At 42.6% G+C, this 16,517-nt stretch overlaps 1 pseudogene; it reads left to right on the top strand.

Annotated features, from left to right (window-relative positions):
* Nucleotides 1–16,517, top strand: part of LOC126088271 (trissin receptor-like) — a 196,680-nt pseudogene that overhangs the window by 109,361 nt on the left and 70,802 nt on the right.

Raw genomic sequence — 16,517 nt, 5'->3', positions numbered from 1 at the left:
GCAGGCTGGTGGGAGCAGTATTATGCTACGGTAGGCACTGTCCTGAGTTTGCATGGGACCTGTGGTAGTAATCTAAGAGGTGCTGACAGCTGTGAGCAACTTGCATACCTTCATGCTTGATGTCATCTTTCAGCAGTACATTTATAATTGTCCATGTCTCGAAGCCTAAACCGTATTACAGTGGTTTGAGGAGCATTATAGTGAATTCACGTTGATGTCTCGGTGACCAAATTCGCTGATGTAAATCAAATCTGTTTCGCTTCGCCATCACTGCGTACACACATTAGCGGCCCCTTATTTACGCGAATCACATGAGCTGTGCGTAGACTTCTAATTGCACATACCTCCACAAACCTGATATACTGTCGGCCCTCTGATACGCAGAATCAGCTATGTATTTCATTTCAAAAATGGACGAACAAGCTATTAAGCAAATGGACATTATGTTTTGGTTCATCATTTTTTTTCCCTCTACATATACATCTACATCAATACGCAACAAGCAACCCGACAGGGTGTGGCTTAGCTAATCCCGCCTTCCCTGTTCCAACCGCAAGTGGAGGAATGATTGTTAGCAAGCCTCTGTATTGGCTCTGATATTCTTATAATTTTTCGTTGTGGTAATTTCGTGAGTCATTTATGGGAGGAGGTAATATGCTGTCAGACTTTCAGAAAGTACTCTCTCGAAATTTCAATAGTACACGTGTCCGGGATGCACAGTGCCACTTTGTAGCTTCTGCCTCTGGCGTTTGTTGAGAATCTCTATCACGCTCTCTCGACGTTCAAACGATCCAGTAACGAAACGCGCCGCTCATCTGCCAGATCTATCTGATAAAGGTCCCAGAGTGGCAAACGAAACCTCAAGTTTCGGACAAAAAGGACCTTCGTGGATGAGTTACATTTCCATTAGATTCTTCCTGTTAGTCTCAGTCCGGTATCCTCTTTAACTACTCTTCGTTTTATATCGTCTTTCCACTCAAGGTCGCTCTGGATAGTTACTCCGAGATATTTTGCTGTAGATACTCTATCCAGTAATTTCTCATTAATATCGTACTTGTTCTACGGATCGGAGCGTGGAATTTCAGATCCCTTAATCGGGCAGGTAGGTTAGAAAATTTAAAAAGGGAAATGGATAGGTTAAAGTTAGATATAGTGGGAATTAGTGAAGTTCGGTGGCAGGAGGAACAAGAACTCTGGTCAGGCGAAAACAGGGTTATAAATACAAAGTCAAATAGGGGTAATGCAGGAGTAGGTTTAATAATGAATAGGAAAACAGGAATGCGGGTAAGCTACTACAAACAGCATAGTGAACGCATTATTGTGGCCAAGATAGATACGAAGCCCCCACACCTACTACAGTAGTACAAGTTTATATGCCAACTAGCTCTGCAGATGACGAAGAAATTGAAGAAATGTATGATGAAATAAAAGAAATTATTCTGATAGTGAAGGGAGACGAAAATTTAATAGTCATAGGTGACTGGAATTCGAGTGTAGGAAAAGGGAGAGAAAGAAACGTAGAAGGGGAATATGGATTGGGGCTAAGAAATGAAAGAGGAAGCCGTCTGGTAGAATTTTGCACACAGCACAACTTAATCATAGCTAACACTTGGCTTAAGAATCATGATAGAAGGTTGTATACATGGAAGAACCCTGGAGATACTAAAAGGTATCAGATAGATTATATAATGGTAAGACAGAGATTTAGGAACCAGGTTTTAAATCGTAAGACATTTCCAGGGGCAGATGTGAACTCTGACCACAATCTATTGGTTATGACCTGTAGGTTAAAACTGAAGAAACTGCAAAAAGGTGGGAATTTAAGGAGATGGGACCTGGATAAGCTGACTAAACCAGAGGTTGTACAGAGTTTCAGGGAGAGCATAAGGGAACAATTGACAGGAATGGGGAGAATAAATACAGTAGAAGAAGAATGGGTAGCTTTGACGGATGAAGTAGTGAAGACAGCAGAGGATCAAGTAGGTAAAAAGACGAGGGCTAGTAGAAATCCATGGTAACAGAAGAAATATTGAATTTAATTGATGACAGGAGAAAATATAAAAATGCAGTAAATGAAGCAGGCAAAAAGGAATACAAACATATCAAAAATGAGATCGCCAGGAAGTGCAAAATGGCTAAGCAGGGATGGCTAGAGGACAAATGTAAGGACGTAGAGGCTTATCTCACTAGGGTTAAGATAGATACTGCCTACAGGAAAATTAAAGAGACCTTTGGAGATAAGAGAACCAATTGTATGAACATCAAGAGCTCAGATGGAAACCCAGTTCTAAGCAAAGAAGGGAAAGCAGAAAGGTGGAAGGAGTATATAGAGGGTCTATACAAGGGCGATGTACTTGAGGACAATATTATGGAAATGGAAGAGGATGTAGATGAAGATGAAATGGGAGATACGATACTGCGTGAAGAGTTTGACAGAGCACTGAAAGACCTGAGTCGAAACAAGGCCCCCGGAGTAGACAACATTCCATTGGAACTACTGACGGCTTTGGGAGAGCCAGTCCTGACAAAACTCTACCATCTGGTGAGCAAGATGTATGAAACAGGCGAAATACCCTCAGACTTCAAGAAGAATATAATAATTCCAATCCCAAAGAAAGCAGGTGTTGACAGATGTGAAAATTACCGAACAATCAGTTTAATGAGCCACAGCTGCAAAATACTAACTCGAATTCTTTACAGACGAATGGAAAGACTAGTAGAAGCCGACATCGGGGAAGATCAGTTTGGATTCCGTAGAAATACTGGAACACGTGAGGCAATGCTGACCTTACGACTTATCTTAGAAGAAAGATTAAGGAAAGGCAAATCTACGTTTCTAGCATTTCTAGACTTAGAGAAAGCTTTTGACAATGTTGACTGGAATAGTCTCTTTCAAATTCAAAAGGTGACAGGGGTAAAATACAGGGAGCAAAAGGCTATTTACAATTTGTACAGAAAGCAGATGTCAGTTATAAGAGTCGAGGGACATGAAAGGGAAGCAGTGGTTGGGAAGGGAGTAAGACAGGGTTGTAGCCTCTCCCCGATGTTATTCAATATGTATATTGAGCAAGCAGTAAAGGAAACAAAAGAAAAATTCGGAGCAGGTATTAAAATCCATGGAAAAGAAACAAAAACTTTGAGGTTCGCCGATGACATTGTAATTCTGTCAGAGACAGCAAAGGACTTCGAAGAGCAGTGGAACGGAATGGATGGTGTCTTGAAAGGAGGATATAAAATGAACATAAACAAAAGCAAAACGAGGATAATGGAATGTAGTCGAATTCAGTCGGGTGATGTTGAGGGTATTAGATTAGGAAATGAGACACTTAAAGTAGTAAAGGAGTTTTGCTATTTGGGGAACAAAATAACTGATGTTCGTCGAAGTAGAGAGAATATAAAATGTAGACTGGCAATGAAAAGGAAAGCGTTTCTGAAGAAGAGAAATTTGTTAACATCTAGTATAGATTTAATGGTCAGGAAGTGATTTCTGAAAGTATTTGTATGGAGTGTAGCCATGTATGGATGTGAAACATGGACGATAAATAGTTTGGACAAGAAGAGAATAGAAGCTTTCGAAATGTGGTGCTACAGAAGAATGCTGAAGATTAGTTTGGTAGGTCAAATAACTAATGAGGAAGTATTGAATAGGATTGGGGAGAAGAGAAGTTTGTGGCACAACTTGACCAGAAGAAGGGATCGGTTGGTAGGACATGATCTCAGGCGTTAAGGGATCACCAATTTTGTATTGGAGGGCAACGTGGAGGGTAAAAATCGTAGGGGGGGACGAAGAGATGAATACACTAAGCAGATTCAGAAGGATGTAGGTTGCAGTAAGTACTGGGAGATGAAGAAGCTTGCACAGGATAGAGTAGCATGGAGAGCTGCATCAAACCAGTCTCAGGACTGAAGACCACAACAACAACAACAACAATCGTACTTGTAGAGTTGAGGGTTACTTTCCATACGTATACATGTTACATTCATTCACGTTAAGGTCAACTGCCGAAGCCTGCAGTATTGATCAATCCTCTGTAGCTCATTCTGCAAATAGATATAGTCTTGTAGTTTTGCTACTCTCTTAGAGAGAACCGTACCTTCTGTCAACAGTCATAAAGAGCTTCTGACGCTGGCCGGCCGGTGTGGCCGTGCGGTTCTAGGCGCTTCGGTCTGGAACCGCGTGACCGCTACGGCCGTAGGTTCGAATCCTGCCTCGGGCATGGATGTGTGTGCTGTCCTTAGGTTAGTTAGGTTTAAGTAGTTCTAAGTCCTAGGGGACTGATGACCACCGATGTTAAGTCCCATAGTGGTCAGAGCCATTTGAACCATTTTTTTTCTGACGCTGTCTACTAGATTATTACATTATAAACAATAACGGTCCAATCCCACTTCCTTGGAGGACTCAGGAAATTGTCTTTGTACCTACCGATGTTGTTGTGTTAAGATTGACGTTTTGAGTTCTATCTGCAAGGAAGTCTTGAACGCAGTCGCAAATGTGGACCGATACTCGCTAACCTAATTTTTTTTTTTTCGGTAAACGGCAGTGCGTCACCCATCGTTAGGAAAAATATGTTGCATTCGAGGATAAATATGGAAAGATGGATTAACGTTATTACCAAATTTTACGAGATAAAATTAATACTTACATCTACATCTGCATCTACATATATACCATCTACAGACAGACTTCGCAATCCATTGTATAATGTGTCTTTCTTTTCTTTCTTTTGCTTGTGCCATTTTTCCCGCGGAGACGCAGGGTCGGCATGGTTAATCGGATGTGCTAATGTTAGTTGAAGGGGTGGTTAGATGCCCTTCCTGCCGCCAACCCGTACCCCCTGGGTAGGAATTAGTGTATCCCAACTGTCTGCGACTTGTGTAATCCATGAAATAGTGCGAAAGTGTTCAGATGTCTGTGAGCCGTGTAATTGAGGCGGGACGTGAGGACCAGCCCGGTATTCACCTAGGGGGATGTGGAAAACCGCCTGAAAACCATATCCAGGCTGGCCGGCACGAATGCCGGGCATTTGCCACGCCGGACATTTGCCACACTTACCCCTTCGCCAGGTAGCTTGAGTAGCAATCCCTCGGGTAACGGACGCCCTTCCTCGTACTTCTTCTGTCCGTTTTCGAACCACCGTCTCCACACCTTACTCGATACAATCAGTACGTAAGGCACCTACTTCTTCGACATCTTGGCGAAATACAGAGTTTCTTTTCCGAAATCGAAACTTTTGGGAAACGAAAGCAATACCGACGATTGTGTCAGTATGTAATTAGTTCTGCCAAGTCTGTCTGTCCTCTATCTGTACGGTAGCTTCTTTTCACGCTTACTGATTGCGATAGAAACAGTCCATCGGCAGGGGAGCAACAAGAAAGGAACGATGTAAAGAGAATGCGCATGTACGCAAATTATTTCTTTTTGATCAATGTATTTGTGCTTACTTTAATTACTACAATTGCATACCCAAAAGACAACAAGCAAAGAAGAAATGGGAATGAGAATGTTTGAAAAGAAGAACGACATACTCCATATTAATTTACTCTCTAAAATCCGTTATCCCTTGCAGCAAAACATAGTTAATAAAGTGTAGCGGGACAATGATCAACACATGACTGAAAATAAGTTCACTAAACAGAGATAAGAAAATCTATGATTGACATGTCATCTAAAGTCGACGTACAATTTTAAAATGTTAGAAATAAGGAAATGAAGTAATAGAGAATGCTATGCTTGTATCGTACGTTGTTGTTCTACATTGTTTAGCTCTGGTATTTTAGGGCCACAGAGAAAGCATCCTAGGTTTTGGAGGGAAAAGCCATAAATGTAACGATCTGCAGTACACCAGAAAGAAGAAGCACAACTTAAGGAAAAATAATGTAATGTGTGTTCCAGCTCACAAGCGACATTGAAGCAGATAGTTCCTGTGACTTAGTATGGGCAGAGGTTATATTCGACAACCGGAATAATTAATAACTGGCTCCTTTTACCGACCCCGGTCTCAGATGAAACAGTTGCTGAACAGTTCAAAGAAAACTCGAGTCTCATCACAAATAGGTACGCTACTCATACAATTATAGTTGGCAGTGACTTGAATCTACCTTCCGTATGTTGACAAAAATACATTTTCAGACCCTACTGTAGATAGAAAACAACTTCCGTAATTTTTCTAAATGCTTTTTTTTAATTATTTTGAACAATTAGTTCACGAGGCCATTCAAATTGTAAATAGTTACGAAAAGACACTTGACCTCTTAGCCACAAATAATCCTGAGCATCACGACAGATACAGGGATTAGTGAACACACAGTCGAGCGAGGCTCACTTCCGTAACAAAGAAATTCACCAAAACTAAACGCGAAATATATCTATTTATAAAAGCAGCTAAAAATTCGCTTGACGTCTTTCTAAGAGACAGTCTCCAATCACTATGTAAGTGAAGATCATAGGTGGCTTAAGTTCAAAGAAATACTATCAACAGCACTCGAGAGATTCATACCAAATAAATTAATAAGAGACGGAACTGATCCCCGATGGTAGACAAAACACGACAGAAAGCTGTTGCAGGAGCACCGAAAAAGGCACGTATAAATTAGACGAACGCAAAATCTCCAAGATTGGCGAAGATTTATTGAGGCATTTAATAGTTCCCACAACGAAAGTCTCTCTAGAAATATGGCGGAAAATCCAAAGAGATTCTGGTCCTACCTTAAGTAAACCAGCGGAAAGGCTCAGTAAGTACCTTTACTGCGCGACAGCGATGAGAAGGAGGAGGGGGAGACAAGGGACCCAACCCTTCGGAGCAGATAAAATCGTGGCAAATGACCGCACACCGGCCGGCACACCGGCCCTCGTCGTTAATTCGCCGAACGGATTCGATTCGGGGCCGGCGCGCCTACCAGAGCCCAGGAAACAGGGCAATAGCGCGCTCGGCTAACCAGACGGGTAATCCATTGGATAATGTATGCCTGAGGGTAACTCTTGCAAGACTGCTACTTTGCTCCTTTCCTGCTCCGTTCGCAAAGAATGTAAGGAAGAAACGACTATCTACGAGTATATACGTCCTAAGTGCCAAAAATTTCTCTTAGCTTATCTTCGTAGACCTCACGCAAAATGTTCGTTGGCGGCAGTAAAACAGTTCCTCATGCAGCTTCAAATTCCTTGTAGTGGGGAGCCTAGGACGGGGAGGGGGGAGGGGAGTGGATTTTTTTAAAAAAAAGACGAATGGCGACGTATAACTAACCACAAAAAGTTCCAGACCCCGCTTAAAACCTTCGATCTTTAAATCTTTTCTTTAAAGAGTTGCATCTGACTATACCATGTTTTCTGCATTCCCGGAGATCGCGGTCCTCCCTTGCCTCCCAAGCATGGGCTGCGTTGCTCCAGTGTTTCTTATTGGTGCTCATCTCCGAAATATTTGCGCGTTGATCGAACCTACCAGTAACAAATCTAGCAGCCCGCCTCTGAGTTGCAGCATTACGGATAGATATTTTGTCGACAAGAGTGTCCGCAGCTCGTGGACGCGCGGTCGCGTTCTCGCTTCCCGAGCACGGGGTCCCGGGTTCGATTCCCGGCGGGTCAGGGATTTTCACCGGCCTCGACCGGGTGCTTATGTTGTCCTCATCATTTCATCATCACTCATGATGCTGCCGAGTTTCCACTGAGCAAAGATTGGGAATTTATACGGGCGCCGATAACCGATCAGTTGAGCGTCCCACAAACCAAACATCGTCATCATGGACATGACTGTCACGCAGCACGCTACTGATGCTGTTTTCGATCAATGCTGGATTTTTATTCCTGCTCATATGCATTAACATTTTTCTACATTTAGAGCAAGCTGCCATGAAACACACCAGCTATAAAATATGCCTTCTCCAATTGTTACTCAAGGACAATACCTGCCCGTACAACACAGCTTCATTATAAAACAGCCGCACATCGCTGCTCACCCTGCCCGTCAGCTTTTATGGTTATCCACTAATAATTAGATACATAAATTACTAACGTCCTTGAATGCAGGTGATCCAAGCATCTGTTCATCCTTGAGGACCAGAAGACATTTACGTCAAGTGCGGTATGCGGCGTTGAGGTCCAAACTAGAGAACACGTGACAGACCTACAACGTAGATGACTTCTTAATTTTGTTGCACGACATAAGCCACAGTAGTAGAGCGCCACGCCACTAATCCAGTACATAAAGCTTTAGAGATGAAGTCCGCTTCCCGGTGTCCTGTTTGCAGGTGGGTGCTGGGCGACGCGCTGTGCAAGATGTTCCAGTTCGTTCACAGCCTCAGCTACACGGCGTCCATCCTGATCCTGGTGGTGATCTGTACCGAGCGATACGTCGCCATCATACATCCCATGGCCTGCAAGAGCATCCTCACCCCGACCAGGCTAGTGGTAAGGATTCACCTGCTCACCTCTGAATCGCTGGAAACGAGGCCTACGAGAAATACAGGTCGCGGCGCTTACGTCACGAAGGTAGTCCTGCACTCGTTCGTTCGCTCAAATCAGCAGACAAACTACGTTTCTACACCTGTTAACTCGTAACTAGGCGTGTCCGTACAAACTAAAACTGAATCTTCTACTGGAATCCGCTATTATGGAATCTTACTGTTATTTGTCCTATAATGATGGGAAGTCCATGGTCCTACTTATAATTTCTTACGGCTGTACTGGCGTACAATAAAATAAAATCTTGCTAAAATGATTATTAGTTGCATAAGGCACCACTTCCAGCATGTAATGAGTACTGTTAAGCAGAAGCGACTAAATACTATAAACAAGCCATTATACCTTTTATATCGAGTATTGATCTTAAATTAAATTTTGCTGTGTTAGTGTTAATCAGTAAGAGTTCATAATAGCAGATTCCAGTCGAAGATGCAATGCTCGTTAGTACTTACACGCCCAGCTGCGAGTTAACAGGTTTAGAAACGCATTATGTCTGCTGAGCTGAGCGAGCGAGCGAGTTCAGGACTACCTTCGTGACGTACGCGCCGCGGCCTGTCTTCCTCGTGGGCCTCTCGCTGGGAAGCAAGCTAATTATCATGACATATTCCATATAACATGCAGAAACACAGTTGCATATTTATACGAATCAGTAATGACCAGTGGCTTTGGACATAATCTGAACAGTGTCAATAGATCACTTTCATAAGAAATGTGCTAATTATTTTTTTTGGCGGCAGAAATCCAGAGTCGGTAAGAATGAATTGATACGCTGTTGTAGCATTTTCTTTTTAGTTATATAGACCGTAATTTGTACAATGTGCATGCTACATTGTGTTTTGGCTTCTGTTCTCATTTCTAAATGGTTATTAGCCACAGTAATTAATGAATAACTTACTCAAATCAAAGTGTATGATTTCTGATACATTTGTGTTGTATACATGCAGACTGAAACGACGAATGAAAAATTCTGCCGAGGTTTCAAATCAGGTTTCTTCTTCACAACGTAGATACGCTAGCCACTAAGCCACCTTGGCAGAGTGGCTTTGCACATATGCATGGACTAGCCTAGCACGCTTCCCTCCTCAATTCAAATTCCCATACACGCAGTTTCTTTTGATTAAAGCACGTATACCTTGGTTTCAGGCTGGATCCCCGTTTCGTTCGATGCTAAGTTGCTATTATAGTACAGTTGGAGAGCGTGCTGTTTAGGTTTGGGATGAATATCAAGTGGGTGAGCAGTGAATGGGAGTCTGGATTGAGGAGGGAGGCAAGCGGGAGAAGTCCGTGCAGCTGTGCACACCCTCTGTGCCGGGGTGGCGTAGTGGTCAGTGCGTCTGCCTAGTGAGCAGTAGACCAAGATTCCAGTTCCAGTCTTAGTGCAAATTTTCATTTGTCGCTTGAAGTCTTTCTAGTGAAAGAGAATAGCTGAAACGAAATTCAAGAATAAATCATATACAAAAGGCTATTTTTAAGCACAGATGCTTTCCGTTTTGATAACACTGCTCGACGGATTTTTTTAATTTATTTATTTCATTTAGAAGACCAGTAAACACTGTTAAAGGAAGATAATTCGGCCGTGAATTCAGATTTCAGATGGTTCATTTTGATGTAACTATAGTTTTTTTTTTTAATGGTTACGGCAGTCTTGCAGCCTTTGTCGGCAAAATGACACGCTTTCGTAAATGAGACTTCCAAATACAAACAGTAAAAAAAAACGTCTTCCTTGGAGAAATACTCAAAAAAGAAATGACATAACGGCCACGATAAAACACATTTTAGAGTCGTAAGAAGAGATTCCATCCTGTACACAGTGATGTTAAACGCTCTTCCAGTTCCTTCGATAAGTTTAAATCACGAGCAAGGCTGTTGGGACCCCCCTTTATATAAAGAGCGTGGCTCATCTGACTTACTATGGAGCTGAAATTTTCGGTCGGAATCTTCTCCATTTTCTGGGCATTCGGCAATGTATTCGTCTTCACTTTAACATTATCAGAAGGCACAGAAATTGGTAACTCTTTACTGTCATTTAAATGGCAAATGAGGGTACTGCATAGTTTTTCTTGTTTTCAAGGTAATTCCATACTTTTCGTCAGATTAGAAGACCAGTCCGTTGCGTGGTTCTCTTAAATCACGAGGACAGCAAAGTATCGCTCTAACCACTCTATCATAAGTGGAATACATGATGAACAGACATTTAGGGTAGCCCAGTTCTTGTACTGATCATCACTCTTGTATCCAAAATAAAATTCGTAGCACTTATTTACAAGAGGAATAAGTTTTCGTTATTGCCGTTTCAGAGTTCACCCGTAACATGACAGAAATAATTTGCGCTATTTACACAGATATTAGGCATTTCTTCTTCTGAATTAAAACAAATCTCAGACCTTCACGAAATTTTCACACTGTTTTGCAGTTGCTAACTTATAGAGACACTGTTTAACAGGAATAACGAATGGTTGTTGATATATTTATAGCGAAAAATGATACAGATTTCATCATATCGGAAAGGGGTATAATAGACATAAATAACATGTTTGCACAGCTCAGACTGCTGACAGGAGGTCGATATCTGACTCTCAGTAAGGAGTACGTTCCCTTGGGAATCAGCGTACATTTTGTACCAGCTATTCATGCTCGCTACCAAACTGTTGAGGACTCCTTGGAGGATATCCCCCCACTCATCCCTCAAGGCGGTTTCCAGTTCTTGCGCGGTCCGACGAAGGGGTGTTTGTTGAAAAACACGTCTGCCAAGAGCATACCAGGCAATCGCTGTAGGGTTTATATCCGGGGAGTATGCAAGCCATTCCATACGTTCAATATCTTCGCTTTCCAGTGTTCCCAACACGTCGGAGGCCCTGTGTGGGCAGGCATTGTCATCCACAAATACAAATTCGAGACCTACAGCACCCCTAAACACAGGGACAGCATCCAAATAATCTCCCTGCACTACCGCTGTGCTGTAACTGTACTACGCCCAAGGATATGCTACGCTATTCGGCCATTTTGCGTAATTCCTATGCACTTCATAACGCCTAGGTCATACTAATGACGTTCATAAACATTCTGTGGTGTGTAATGTGTTCAGCTCTCTCCCCTCACTAACTGGTGGCTCAAATGGAGATAATTACCGCCTCTGCATTCAGCCAGGAAGAAAAATCGGGAAGGGCTGGACCAGTGGGGATTTTACACACTTCATTCACTGGCAGAACACAAATTTATTTCACTCAGTTTCCATCACGTAGCAATTAATTAAGCTTTATTTAGTTTTTAAATTAATTAAAAGGCCAAGAAATGAGAAATTCATTTAAATTTTAATTCCAAAATAAATAATATACAGAAAATTATAGGTTTAGCCTAGGATGACTTCATATCGTTAAGAAACACATGCCCTATATGAAGCACAGAACGTAATAAGGCTAAAGGCGTAATAAAGGCTCGCGTAAACCTAAAAAACAGTACCAGAACAGACCAGAATTGCCTTAATTATAAAATGGTGAGAATAAAACATGATTTTAACATGATTGATTAAAAAAGCCGAAAACCATACTTAAAACAATGAGAAACAATTTAACACCAATATCTAGGCAAGTTAATTTAAACCCAGGAAAGCACATCAATTGAAGATTAACCACTTTTCGATAACACAAGAATAAGTTACAACAGATTAAGGTATATGTTAAGGTCCCAACACGTCAAAATTTGCTTATGTTGAGGGAAAGCTAACGGATACGAATTCAGAGTTATTCCACGTATAAACTAAACTTGAACAGGAACATTAAGTAGTGCGGCAGCGGTTGGAGGAAACAGCCCGAAAGACAGCGGCGAGAGCTGCACACAAAATGACGAACAGCTGGATGAGCATGTCGACAGTGCGTAACTGGAGCCCGATCCTGAGTAACACGTACCAGCAATAGAGCGCAAAAGATTATTAATAACAATTTGCTGCAGCACGAATAATTTTAATCAGAAATCCAACATCCAGCCGTGCATCAAGTAAATAACTCTTAGTATAGAATTTATAAATCTGAGCTATTACCAAAAACAATGACATATTAACTACATTTTAACAAGTTCACCAAAATATTTAAGAAACCAGCTACAAATACTTTTAAAAAAATTATTTCAGCAAGAAGATAGTAATATCATGAAAAATTTCCTTTCTAGCTAACCATTAAAGCAGCCGCAAGGACACTAGCACGACATTCAGAGTTCATCAATACATACATTAGTCCATATAGGTTCAGACAAAAGCAATGCCTCTGGAACAGACAAATTTATCTGAGCCACTTAAACAGAATAGACGCACTACGTAATTTCTTAGACAGCGTAGGCCTTTAACATTAGCTTCAAAGAAACCAGAACGAAGAATGTAAATTGCAAACAGGCCAATAAAACAGCAAAAGAGACATTCTGACATAAATAATTTATCATCTTTGGTACCTGGTAATACTAAACGTTTCACAGCGCCTTCCAGTGAAAATTATATGACTTTTCACTTAACTTAAAAATTTAGAAAAAATAAGGTAAGGCGGACATGAACAGGTAACGCATATACTAATGCGCACTCCCAACATTCAAAGTAAGTTTTGTTCTCGAACACGGCGCTTAACACTGCCTAAGTTTCACAAGCACCACGGAAACGTAATGTTAACGCATGAAACAAATTATGAGATAACAGCCAATTGATCAGTTTAAAATGTCTACCAGATCTTGCAATCACATTGTCCTTCGAATACCACGGAGACAAGGAAACGCATACCCAACAAACAGAAGAAGACAGACCAAAATGACAGTGATAAATCACAGCATAAGCCACATCGGTACGTGATAACTTATACGGGGTTACATCATCCCAATATTTGTCGGCCACTTACGGGTAACACCACGGTGAACGAGTCCCACGGAAAGCTCGTTACAGCTTCGTTCCTCAGTTCACACTCCCACCAAATCGGCCATCAAGCCCGGAGCCGCGGTACCAGAGGGCGTTGCTCTCCTACGGCAACATGTTAGATCGTATGAATTGCAAAATCAATATACTGGGAGAAAACCGCCAGGGCACACTGACCAGAATTGCTGTTGCAGGATTCTTCAGAGAACTTCACACCATTGTTGCTGAACCCAACCAACATGCTCCCTACACCAACGAACTCTTTCTCACCGATGGCGTACTTGAAGTGAGATGCGTTTAACAGGCTTCAGAGCATACAGATCAGCCTGATATGATCGCCACGAAATGGTTCTGCCAGTGACTGGCGTACCAGTAGTGGTTGGAAGGTCTATAGCGATCATCCCACATTTCGAACTTCAGTGGCCTTTTTATCTCTCGAGATGACATTTTTGGAGGTAACCATTACCGTGGCCGTAGCAGGGACACTTTGATCGGCTTCAGGTCGTCCAAATAGTCGTCTACTGTCGTAAGCACCGAAATGATGTCTCGCAGGCATACTGCCTACAATACGGAATCACACACTAATCGGTTCCACAACAACCTTCATCGAACACCATATTTCATTAATTGTCGGACGCGCACAGGGAAGCGCGTCAGTGCACAGGCTTCGCTATAGTGAACTCGCCTCGCTCTCTGCATGTGCTTTTACTGTCACTGGTCGTGTTCCATAGCAATTGTCGGTTGTTCCGTAGGAATTGACTGTTGTTCCTTAGGAAGTATCTGTTGTTACTAAGCAATTATCAGGCAGTGTATAACAAGCAGTCACTATCAATAATCATCAGCACTCTTAAAAGTGAGGGTTAAATGATTACAAACACGACATGACTCTACGTGAAGATGCATGGTTCACTGGCAGTACTGCCATACTACCTTCATTTCCTGCAGCTATATTTTTGTAATTTTGGGCATTTTGGTTAATTTCGTCAGTTAAGTTGAAGCTACATTTTTATACCTACACTGATAAGCCAAAACACAATCACTGCTCACGGTGACTTTGGATGACGCCTGTTGGCGATGCGGGCCCGTGACACGCTAACAAAAGTATATTAAGCGGAACAGACAAAGACGGAGGATCGCCCTATCGAAGGTATCGGAGGCATATGGGCAAGTCCATTGATTTAAGCTACTTTGAGAAAGGGAAAATTACGAGACACGTCAAAAAAGTTTTGCATCACCTCGGTTCCGAGCCTGTAGAGATAATTGGAATAGAGATCAACATAAACAACATTTCCGCCCTTTTTATTGCTCATGAAAATCCCACATTGCATGTTTTACCACCATACAGCGAGGCCTTCAGAGGTGCTGGTCCAGATTGCTGTATACACCAGTACCTCTAATACCCAGTAACACGTCCTCTTGCATTGATGCATGCCTGTATTCGTCGTGGAATACTATCCACAAGTTCATAAAGGCACTGTTGGCCCAGATTGTCCCATTCTTCAATGGCAATTCGGCGTAGATCCCTCAGAGTGGTTGGTGGGTCACGTCATCCATAAACAGCGCTTTTCAATCTATCCCAGGCATCTTCGATAGGGCTCAAGTCTGGAGAACATGCTGGCCACTCTAGTCAAACAATGTCGTTATCCTGAAGGAAGTCATTCACAAGATGTGCACGATGGAACCTTCAATATCCGGTCGTGCACTGTCCTGCTGAAACGTAGGGTTTCGCAGGGATCTAATGAAGGGTAGTGTCACGGGTCGTCACTCATAATGTAACGTCTACTGTTCAGAGTGCCGCCAATGCGAACAAGAGGTGACCGAGACGTGTAACCAATGGCACCCCGTACCATCACGCCGGGTGATACGCCAGTATGGCGATGACGAATACATGCTTCCAATGTGAGTTCACCGCGATGTCGCCAAACACGGATGCGACCATCATGCTGCTGTAAACAGAACCTTGATTCATCCGAAAAAATTACGTTTTGTCAGTCGTGCATCCAGGTTCGTCGTTGAGTACACCATCGTAGGCGCTCCTGTCTGTGATGCAGCGTCAACGGTAACCGCAGCCATGGTCTCCGAGCGGATAGTCCATGCTGCTGCAAACGTCGTCGAACTGTTCGTGCAGAACGTTGTTGTCTTGCAAACGTCCCCACCTGTTGACTCAGGGATCGAGAGGTGGCTGCACGATCCGTTACAGCCATGCTGATAAGATGCCTGTCATCTCGACTGCTAGTGATACGAGGCCGTTGGGATCCAGCACGGCGTTCTGTATTATCCTCCTGAACCCACCGCTTCCATATTCTGCTAACAGTCATTGGATCTCGACCAACGCGAGCAGCAATGTCGATAAACCTTTATCAAAGTCGGAAACGTGATGGTATATATTTCTCCACCTTACACGAGGCATGACAACAACGTTTCAACAGGCAACGCCGGTCAACTGTTGTCTGTGTATGAAAAATCGGTTGGAAATTTTCCCCATGTCAGCACGTTATAGGTGTCGCCACCCTTGTGTGAATGCTCTGAAAAGCTAATGATTTGCATATCACAGCATCTTCTTCCTGTCGGTTACATTTCGCGTCTGTAGCACGTGATCTTCGTGGTGTAGCAATTTTAATGGACAGTAGTGTAAAACAAATACGCCGCAAGCCGCTGTATTTCATGGTGGAGTTCACGTGATTAGCGGACAGCAATTGTCAAATGTCAAATCGATGTTAATGTTAATCAGTACGTATCTTTCAATCCCAAACAGGTCTATGCGTGTTAATGTCTGGATAGCAGCTGTTAGTGACCTCAAATCTATAGTGGAAGCTTGATATTTGTGGTGAGGTACGACGGTGAGGCTCGTTCAGATAGAGCGGGAGAAGCTGTGCGGCAAACTGACTTATATTCCGAGTGTCAGTTGATAGTTAGGTGCGGCAAATTCTCTCTCGGAATTCCCGCCTCTGACAGCAACAGTGTTAGTGCATCGTTACTCATTATGCTCAGTGTTGCTGTGTTAAAATTAGCAGCTCGAGAGTCATCGCAGAGCGAATTGATGAAGCATTAAAGTATCATGAATATAGCTGGTCTCCAGGAAACCCTATGTGCTGCAGTGGAGCGAGAGCAGGTCTGTGGTATTGTCTTGCTTAAGATAACAGCAGTATTGAGGCGGAGATGTGCTACTTGTGA

The sequence above is a fragment of the Schistocerca cancellata genome, chromosome 6, assembly GCF_023864275.1.
Source record: "Schistocerca cancellata isolate TAMUIC-IGC-003103 chromosome 6, iqSchCanc2.1, whole genome shotgun sequence".
NCBI lineage: Eukaryota > Metazoa > Arthropoda > Insecta > Orthoptera > Acrididae > Schistocerca > Schistocerca cancellata.
Note: the sequence above shows the minus strand (reverse complement) of the source record. Positions and strands in the feature narration are given on the sequence as shown.